This window comes from Penaeus vannamei, chromosome 24 (assembly GCF_042767895.1).
Source record: "Penaeus vannamei isolate JL-2024 chromosome 24, ASM4276789v1, whole genome shotgun sequence".
NCBI classification, from domain to species: domain Eukaryota; kingdom Metazoa; phylum Arthropoda; class Malacostraca; order Decapoda; family Penaeidae; genus Penaeus; species Penaeus vannamei.
The window spans coordinates 4,353,730-4,363,729 of record NC_091572.1 but is presented as its reverse complement, the minus strand read 5'-3'; the positions used below and the strand labels follow the sequence as shown (position 1 = coordinate 4,363,729).

Sequence of the window (10,000 nt, the reverse complement as noted above, 5' to 3'; positions counted from 1 at the left end):
GTCAAGTAGAGGTTGGGGGTCAAATGGAGGTTGGGGTCAAGTAGAGGTTGGGGCTCAAATGGAGGTTGGGGGTCAAGTAGAGGTTGGGGTCAAGTAGAGGTTGGGGTCAAATGGAGGTTGGGGTCAAGTAGAGGTTGGGGTCAAGTAGAGGTTGGGGTCAAAAGAATGTTGGGGGTCAAATGGAGGTTTGGGTCAAGTAGAGGTTGGGGTCAAGTAGAGGTTGGGGGTCAAATGGAGGTTTGGGTCAAGTAGAGGTTGGGGTCAAGTAGAGGTTGGGGTCAAGTAGAGGTTGGGGGTCAAATAGAGGTTGGGGTCAAGTAGAGGTTGTAGGTCAAATGGAGGTTGGGGTCAAGGAGAGGTTGGGGGTCAAATAGAGGGGGTCAATTAGAGGTTGGGGTCAAGTAGAGGTTGGGGGTCAAATGGAGGCTGGGGTCAAATAAAGGTTGGGGGTCAAATGGAGGTTGGGGTCAAGTAGAGGTTGGGGGTCAAGTAGAGGTTGGGGGTCAAGTAGAGGTTGGGGGTCAAGTAGAGGTTAGGGGTCAAGCAGAGGTTGGGGGTCAAGTAGAGGTTAGGGGTCAAGTAGAGGTTGGGGGTCAAATAGAGGTTGGGGTCAAGTAGAGGTTAGGGGTCAAGTAGAGGTTGGGGTCAATTAGAGATTAGGGGTCAAGTAGAGGTTAGGGGTCAAGTAGAGGTTGGGGTCAAGTAGAGGTTGGGGGTCAAGTAGAGGTTGGGGGTCAAATACAGGTTGGGGGTCAAGTAGAGGTTAGGGGTCAAGTAGAGGTTGGGGGACAAATGGAGGTTGGAGACAAATAAAGGTTGGGGGTAAAATGGAGGTTGGGGTCAAGTAGAGGTTAGGGGTCAAGTAGAGGTTGGGGTCAAGTAGAGGTTGGGGGTCAAGTAGAGGTTAGGGGTCAAGTAGAGGTTAGGGGTCAAGTAGAGTTTGGGGGTCAAATGGAGGTTGGGGTCAAGTAGAGGTTGGGGGTCAAATGGAGGTTGGGGGTCAAGTAGAGGTTTGGGTCAAGGAGAGGTTGGGGTCAAGGAGAGATTGAGGTCAAGTAGAGGTTGGGGGTCAAATAGAGGTTGGGGGTCAAGTAGAGATTAGGGGTCAAATAGAGGTTGGGGGTCAAATGAAGGTTGGGGTCAAGTAGAGGCTGGGGGTCAAATGGAGGTTGGGGTCAAGTAGAGGTTGGGGGTCAAATAGAGGTTGGGGGTCAAATAGAGGTTGGGGGTCAAATGGAGGTTGGGGTCAAATAGAGGTTGGGGTCAAGTAGAGGTTGGGGGTCAAATGGAGGTTGGGGGTCAAGTAGAGGTTGGGGGTCAAATGGAGGTTGGGGTCAATTAAAGGTTGGGGGTCAAATGGAGGTTGGGGGTCAAGTAGAGGTTGGGGGTCAGAGGTTGGGGTCAAATGGAGGTTGGGGGGTCAAATGAAGGTTGGGGTCAAGTAGAGGTTGGGGGTCAAGTAGAGGTTGGGGGTCAAATGGAGGTTAGGGTCAAGTAGAGGTTGGGGGCCAAATGGAGGTTGGGGGTCAAATGAAGGTTGGGGTCAAGTAGAGGTTGGGGTCAAGTAGAGGTTGGGGGTCAAATGGAGGTTGGAGTCAAATAGAGGTTGGGGGTCAAATGGAGGTTGGGGTCAAGTAGAGGTTGGGGGTCAAGTAGAGGTTGGGGTCAAGTAGAGGTTGGGGGTCAAATGGAGGTTGGGGTCAAGTAGAGGTTGGGGGTCAAGTAGAGGTTGGGGTCAAGTAGAGGTTGGGGGTCAAATGGAGGTTGGGGGTTAAATGGAGGTTGGGGTCAAGTAGAGGTTGGGGGTCAAATGGAGGTTGGGGTCAAGTAGAGGTTGGGGTCAAATAGAGGTTGGGGTCAAGTAGAGGTTGGGGGTCAAATGGAGGTTGGGGTCAAGGAGAAGTTGGGGGTTAAATAGAGGTTGGGGTCAAATGGAGGTTGGGGGTCAAGTAGAGGTTAGGGGTCAAATGGAGGCTGGGGTCAAGTAGAGGTTGGGGTCAGGTGGAGGTTGGGGTCAAGGAGAGGTTGGGGGTCAAATGGAGGTTGGGGGTCAAGTAGAGGTTGGGGTCAAGTAGAGGTTGGGGGTCAAATGGAGGTTGGGGTCAAGCAGAGGTTGGGGTCAAGTAGAGGTTGGGGGTCAAGTGGAGGTTGGGGTCAAGTAGAGGTTGGGGTCAAATAGAGGTTGGGGGTCAAACGGAGGTTGGGGGTCAAACGGAGGTTGGGGGTCAAGTAGAGGTTGGGGGTCAAATAGAGGTTGGGGTCAAATGGAGGTTGGGGGTCAAGTAGAGGTTCGTGTTTTTGCGAGGGGTATGCAGGGCAGCGGGCTACTATTTCAATGGGCGTTGGCCTGTCTCGTCTCAAACTTTCTCACTCGATCTTTCTTTATCTTTATCTTTCTCTTTCCGTTTCTCTCTCTCTCTCTCTCTTTCTCTCTCTCACACACACACACTGTCGGTCTCTGTCTCTCCCTTTCCTTCACTCTCTTACCCCCACTCTCTATCTCCCTCCTTCCCCCACCTCTCTCTTTCTTTCTCTCTACCTCCCTCCCTCCTTCCCTCCCTCGATTCTTCCTTCTCCTTCCCTCCTATTTCTCCCCTTCCTATTGCATTTCCTTTGAAACTCTACGGACCCGATGCCCACAATTCGTTGCAACTAAGAGCTCGGTTCTAAACCTAGTGACACCAGGGCAAGGCGTCATCAGGATTCCTCCTGTGTTTTGGCCGATTTTACGGGGATAAACTCCTCGACCTGGGTCGTCCCTATACCCAGAGTGTGACTGGTGTGTGTGGGTGCACCATCATCAAATTGTGTCGGACATAAAAGCCAAGGCATGTGGAAAATCAGTGTTATATGAAAATTACGAATGCTGAGTCCAGTGCCTAAGTACCGAGGTGCTCTGCGAGGGACCGTTGGCGAGGCCTGGGGAGTGTGTGTGACAGCACTTGACCTGCGCTCGCACCCTCCCCTCGCCCGACCGCGAGAGTAAATCACCTTAGCGGCGGTCTGTCACCCACCCGCGGCCCCCACCATGGAGGTGGAAGGTGACGGCCTTGGGGCCACCGCGGTGCCACCCACAACCCCCCACCCTGTGGAAGAGATTGATTCTTCTGACATGAATAACGAGAAATCACCTGCAAACCCTGACGTTGACGACGAGGGCTATCAAGTCTTCATTACGAAAAGAAATAAAAAGACATCACGTGAATCCGGCGACGCGACTGATGAACGACCCAGGAACAATCACCAAGAACCCATCGCCCCTCGAGAGAAGTACATCCGCCTGGCCTTCCCCGAGGAAACGTCCACGGTCGATAAAATAAGGTGGATGAAGGAAGTCAGCCGACTCCCTTCCCTCCAAGAGTATGGACCACTAGACATGGTACAGGGAAATGGCGATCCTCCCGTTATGTCTACGTCCGACGGGACCAACGACACTACGTAGCCCAGATGATCAATGGTGCTGTCGCAGGGATTTCGCTTGAAGAGAAAGACGAGTATCAGCCCAGACCCAAGAGATCCGGGGAATACCTGGTTACCAGGTTTCCAATGGAGGCCCCTGCAGATGACGCAATGCACCTTCCGGGTGTTTTTAAAGCCAGGAGAATCTATAAAGAAGGGCAGCTATTAAATAGAATCATAATTGTGTGGAGCGGAGAACGCCCGCCACCCACTAAACATCACTTCTTTGGCATGTGCATAGAGCCGAGCTCTATACGCCCATGGTGCTCAGAGGTGGTGGCCTGCTACAAGTGCCAGAATTACGGCCACGTAGCCAAACACTACAGGAAGGAATCAGCTTGTGCTGTCTGTGCAGAAGCTCCCTAGACAAATGACTGCCCTGCAAGAAACAGAGTAAAGGACAACGACACCGAAGACGCCGTCACTATCGTGAAGAGGTGCGTCAGATGCGGGGAGCAAGGTGTCACGGCCTGGCACTAATTACTGATTACTACAGCACCTAGGTCTGTCCAAAGAAAACCTTAGAGAATAATAACTCACAACCCTTGAAACAACCTAAGTGGGTCGGTGACCCCACATTATCAAGGGAACAAAAGCGAGTTCAGGAGCTTCTTAATATCTACAGGCAGGACAATACTCGTGACAGCCTCATACAATTTCTTAGGGCTAACAAAAATCTACGGGAATTAAAAACTCGAATTGGAAATGAACACTTTGAACAGTTTCTACAAAGCATTAACAATAACACTTCAATGTCTGAGGTCTGGAGAAAAAATTAATTGTCTTTCAGGCAAACCGACTAATTCTCCACAGTTTCATAGTCCTCTTGCACAGGCAGATATGCTCCTTAGTCAGTGGGCTGGAGCGTCCAAATTGAGCTCACTTCCCACAAATATTCAGCATCACCTTAATCAGTCTAAAGTTGCATGGAAATTTGCTATAGAGATTGGATGTTCTGATTCCGACATTTCTGACTCTGCTGAGATTAGTGAGTGGGAATTGAACAATGCACTAAGCAAAGGCAAGGCCTCCGCCCCAGGTGAAGATGGAATTACCTATAGCCCAGGTACCCTTTTGCACCTGTACAGGCTGAGCTTGTCACAAGGTATTCTACCTGACTCCTGGATGCGCAGTCTAATCATCCCTATACCGAAACCAAACACTGATAAACACCGCCCGATTTCACTAACCTCATGTTTATGCAGTCCTAGAAAGGATAATTCTAAACAGACTCAGATACAGGTTAGAAGGTAAATTATCTCACAGACTGTACGGATTCTTACCGGGACGTAGTACACAACATTGCTTTGCAGAGTATTTTTCAGGCTCTAACCCAGGGAAGCACACTGTTTTTCTTAAGTCAGTTTTTGACATTGCAAACAGAGAAGTTATTCTAGAACAATTGGCAAGCTTTGGCATACGAGGTAAATGATTGAACTGGATTAGAATGTATCTTTCTAACAGATCTGCAAGTGTCTTGTTCAGGGGAGTGAGGAGTTCCACCTCATAGCCCTTTGAACTTGGGACGCCACAGGGAGGAGTTCTCAGCCCTATGCTGTTCAATGTCCTTATGCACAAGTTAATGACATATATTCCGCTTGGGGATGGGGAATCTTTTATATGCTATGCTGATGACATATGTGTCAGAGCATCATCATTTGAAAGAATACAAAGAATTCTCGACGAACTCACAACAAGGGCACATGAGTGTGGATTAGTTATCTCTGCTGAAAAAAAAACAATGGCTCTCAACCCGGGTATAATACCCCTACCCACGTTTCACATAGGAAACCAGGAGAATGACATGTGTTATAAGTATAAATATCTCGGGGTGAACGTAAATGATGCAGACCTGATCACTTCTCTGAAGAAGAGACTCTGGGAGAGATTGAAATTGCTGAAAGTCCTTGTCGGAAAGGGACGCGGCATCAATGTTAAGCTCACTAGATTGTTTTACTTGCCCTTTATAAGGTCAGTTGTAGACTGCCATGCACTGCACAAAACGAAGCTATGAGGATTATCCTCGGCGCCCCGAGAACAGCAAGGATAGTGAACATGAGGAGATCAGAACTAAACTTACCATCCATTTTTGATAGAATAATATATATTTGCACTCTGGGGTCAAAGCCGTGAGGGAACCCTTGTATCTCACATATTTCCAAAAACAGCTGCAACCTAAAATCACGCAAGCAGACGAGGCTAATCAGACGCACGAGCGTTCTTTGGTACGCAAAATCTACATGAACATTACCAAGCTTAACGTCCCCATAAGTAAGATACCAAAAGGTCGATCTATTCCCCCATGGAAAAACTCATCACTGATTGTGCACTTTACATGTCTACCGCAAAGAAAACAGCGTGTTGAAACAAGTTGCTTTGGCGACGGTAAAGGAACACTGACGGATCCGTACAGTCTGGATACAAAACTGGTTGTGCTTGCATTGTATACAAAAATGGATTATTGCAACATCAAGTTCATATGAGTACAAAATTGGGCCAGCACTACTCAAATGGAGTTGGCAGGTATACTCCTTGCAACAGAATACTTAAGGCGTTTTAAGCAGGGAAAGTTCTTGCCTGAAATCTCAAGCGTTTTTCTTGCTAACTCAAGCATTTCTCAAGCGACCTCCATAGATGGCTAGACGCGCTTGCTAAGTCAAGCTGTGTACCATCACCATTGCAACAGCGTTAGTCGCGTACCGTACTGGTCACGATCCTTTGAATGCGGGCGTTAGCCAGGAACTCCGCTTAATATCTTATCAGATAAATAATTTTTTCACGGTATCTGATTCTGTAATTTTCTTAAAATCATATTCAAAGAAATTGAAATTAACTGAAAACGAAAGGAGATAATGGAGATTATGGGAATAAAAAGTGTTTTACTTATAAATAATAAATCATTATAAGACGAACAATTTATCTCTTACTGTACTGTTACTACTCGTCTCTCTAAATCGAGAATATATCTGCTATTCTATGAAATAAAGAATATTTCAAGTGAAAAAAGTCAGGAATTCTAGCAACATTCTTTTGTTGATATTGTATTCCATGATTTGTTATATTTAACCTCATAAAATCGGATATATGGGAATGGGTAGGCCTATATTTTAATACAGGGATGTTCATTTGTTTTTGATAAGGCGTCAAAATGAAAGGGCTGCCAATCGGAAGTGTGTGTCATTGTTTTAGAGTGTGTCATTGAATATACGAGAAAATATTGCGCTTTGTTAAGATGTTTGGGTAGATTTACTCTGCCATCTTGATGCGGCGCTCGCTTGTCATTTGTTTTGAATTGCGCACTCAAACTGTTACCAACCAGCCCTCGACTTGTGCATAGGTTATCTCTTTCCGAGATTGTTGGTGGGAATATTGCTTTTTAAACCCAAGTATGAATATTTTGTGTGTTATTTTGACTTTTCTATGCTCATCAAGGACTGTTATGATTTGTACTTTATAAAAAGACACTTCCACATGTCTGGCATCACTGAACAGGGCCTGCCTGCCTTGGAAAGCGTTTTAAGCAGGGAACTGTACAGCACTTGGCCTATTGGCAAGAATTCTTGCCCAAGCGCTCTCCTGCTTAAAACGCTTTTAATGTCTCGTGGCTCTGGAGTAGTTTTTTGTGATTCTCAAAGCGCTCTTCGGACACTAAAAGCGTTTTAAGCAGGGAAAGTTCTTGCCTGAAATCTCAAGCGTTTTTCCTGCTAACTCAAGCATTTTGCTTGCTTTCTCAAGCGACCTCCGTAGATGGCTAGACTTGCGCTTGCTAAGTCATGCGGTGTACCGTCAGCAGGGCAACAGCGTCGGTCGCGTACTGTACTGCTCACGATCCTTCGAATGCGGGCGTTGGCCAGGAACTCCGCTTAATATCTTATAATATAAATATTTTTTTCACTGTATCTGATTCTGTAATTTTCTTAAAATCATATTCAAAGAAATTGAAATTAACTGAAAACGAAAGTATATAATGGAGATTATGGGAATAAAAAGTTTTTTAGTTATAGATAATAAATTATTATAAGACGAACAATTTACCTCTTATTGTTAAACTCCTCGTCTCTCTAAATTGAGAATATATCTGCTATTCTATGAAATAAAGAATATTTCAAGTGAAAAAGTCTGAGAAATTCTAGCAACATTCTTCTGTTGATATTGTATTCGATTATTTGTTATATTTAACCTCATAAAATCGGATATATGGGAATGGGTAGGCCTATATTTTAATTCAGGGATATTCATTTGTTTTGATAACGCGTCAGAATGAAAGGGCTGTCAATCGGGTGTGTGTCATTGTTTTAGAGGCACTTTATATGAATATTGGAGAAAATCTTGCGCTTTGTGAAGATGTTTGGGTAGATTTACTCTGCCATCTTGATGCGGCGCTAGCTTGTCAGTTGTTTTGAATTGCGCGCTCAAACTGTTACCAACCGCCAGTGAAATAAACTCCACCCTCGACTTGTGCATAGGTTATCTCTTTCCGAGATTGTTGGTGGGAATATTGCTTTTAAAACCCAAGTATGTATATTTTGTGTGTCATTTTGACATTTCTATGCTCATCAAGGACTGTTATGATTTGTACTTTATAAAAAGACACTTCCACATGTCTGGCATCACTGAACAGGGCCTGCCTGCCTTGGAAAGCGTTTTAAGCAGGGAACGGTACAGCGCTTGGCCTATCGGCAAGAATTCTTGCCCAAGCGCTCCCCTGCTTAAAACGCTTTAAGTTCCTTCAAAACAGATGGTGATGAGGGAATTGTGAACTGCATTAAGCGTAACGTAACTTATGCAAGAGAGCGCAATTATAACATTCAATTTATATGGATACCATCTCATGTTGGTATACGCAAGCACGACCATGTAGACAATTTGGCGAAAGAGGCTTGTAGCAAAGATATTGTAAATATAGATCTTGGGATGCCTCTTGTTAGGGTTGCACACATATTAAAAAGTTCTCAGAAAGAAGACCTGATAGATCTGACGAGTTCACAAAGGCTTGAAAGCTGTAGTATAAGGCACTACGATCAGTATAGAGATCAGTATAGAGATTGTAAGCCATCTTATGGGTGGCACCGAAGTAAGACCAGACAATGTGACGTGGTTATTGCCAGAATACTTTTAGGTTATAGAATGTACTGGCAACTGCAAGGTGCAAGAAGTGCAGATGAATCTAGATGTAGACTTATATCTCGGAGTGTCATGTGATCCAGCCTTTCAGACCAACTAACATGAGGTATAAAGAACTATGTGATTATTTTATAGAATCCGACACATTGGAAGATATACTCATGTTATATCCTAATTTTACTCTGTAAAACAATCATAATCATAGAACACACCACAGAACACTTTTATTGTAAACACAAAGGCAAAGGTAGATCAAATGTAATATACGTTTGCATGCTATATGACATATTCCCATTCTACCATGTATAATTACTGTAATCACAAAATACTGGACTCTGTCGAATGTATGGGAATATATTTAAGACTCTGTAATCACGATTGCCCAAGCCTGAGCAGTTAGCCAGGGTGGTAAATAAACTTGCTTAACTTAACTAAGAGCTAAAACATCAACCCTTTTCTTCATCGAGTTTATAATCTTTCTCTTATTCCCTCTCTTACTCTTATTCTTCTTCTACCCCTTCCCTTCTTCATTCACAGCAGCTTTTATTAACCGTCTCGCTTGCACTCTCGCAAAAAAAAAAAAAAAAAAAAAAATCTTCAAAGATTCGCAAAGATTCGCGAAAATATATATGCAAAAATATTACTCGCTCCACGTCAATGTCTTGAAAGCAGTGTTTACACAAGGGAAGGAAAAGAGAACAGATGATAAAGGGGGCAGAGGGGGAAGGGAGGAGGAGAGAGGGGGAGGGGGCTTTTGTTCTCAAGCAGGGGAGGGAGGAGGGAGGAGGGGGAAGTGTAGGAAGGAAAGACGGATGAAGTGAACAAAGTCTCTCTGTTGTTTTTCTTAAGGGATTTTCTTTGTTTTGTTTTGTTTTCGGGTCCTGTTTTTCCTGTTCTGTTTCTTTCTCTCGTCTCTCTTTGTTCTCTCTCGCAATATCTGTGTCTCTCTCTCTCGCTCATTCTCTCTCTCTTTCTTTCGCTCTCTCTCGCTCATTCTCTCTTTCTCTCTCTCTCTCTCTCTCTCTCTCTCTCTCTCTCTCTCTCTCTCTCTCTCTCTCTCTCTTCTTCTGTTTCTCCCTTTCTCTCTCGTGCTGTTTTTCTGTCTTCTGTTTCTCTCTCTCTCTATATATATATATCTATCTATCTATCTATCTTTTATTCTTTCTTCCTCTCTCTCTTCTCTTCCTCCTTTCCGCACGCCCCCTCTTTTCTTCCCCCTCCATTATTCCTTCCTTCCTTTCCTCCCTTTCACCTTACCATCCTCTCTCTCCCTCTCTCCTTTTCCTTCCGCCTTTTCTCTCTCTCCTCTCTAAGGCTTAAAAGGGAAACAGTGCTTATAGGAGGTAATCTGAAGAGTGGAAAAAGATGTAAGCAATAATAAAAAAAAGGATAAGAAGAGAGAAAGATGGGGTAGGGA

General features: G+C 45.0%; 2 protein-coding genes across 3 annotated transcripts in view; one reads left to right on the top strand and one right to left on the bottom strand.

Moving 5' to 3' along the window:
* Had1 (beta Hydroxy acid dehydrogenase 1) overlaps window positions 1-10,000 on the top strand; it is an 89,545-nt gene that overhangs the window by 23,527 nt on the left and 56,018 nt on the right. The gene's annotated exons all lie outside the window — the stretch shown is intronic.
* LOC138866207 (arylalkylamine N-acetyltransferase-like 2) overlaps window positions 1-10,000 on the bottom strand; it is a 41,363-nt gene that overhangs the window by 12,020 nt on the left and 19,343 nt on the right. Inside the window, exon 1 of one of the 2 annotated variants that reach the window (XM_070138249.1) lies at window positions 5,795-5,877. The exons of the other annotated variant lie outside the window; for it this stretch is intronic. The gene's annotated coding sequence lies outside the window, so the exon portion shown is untranslated. Of the gene's footprint in view, window positions 1-5,794; window positions 5,878-10,000 lie in introns of those variants that run through there. 2 annotated transcript variants of the gene reach the window in all.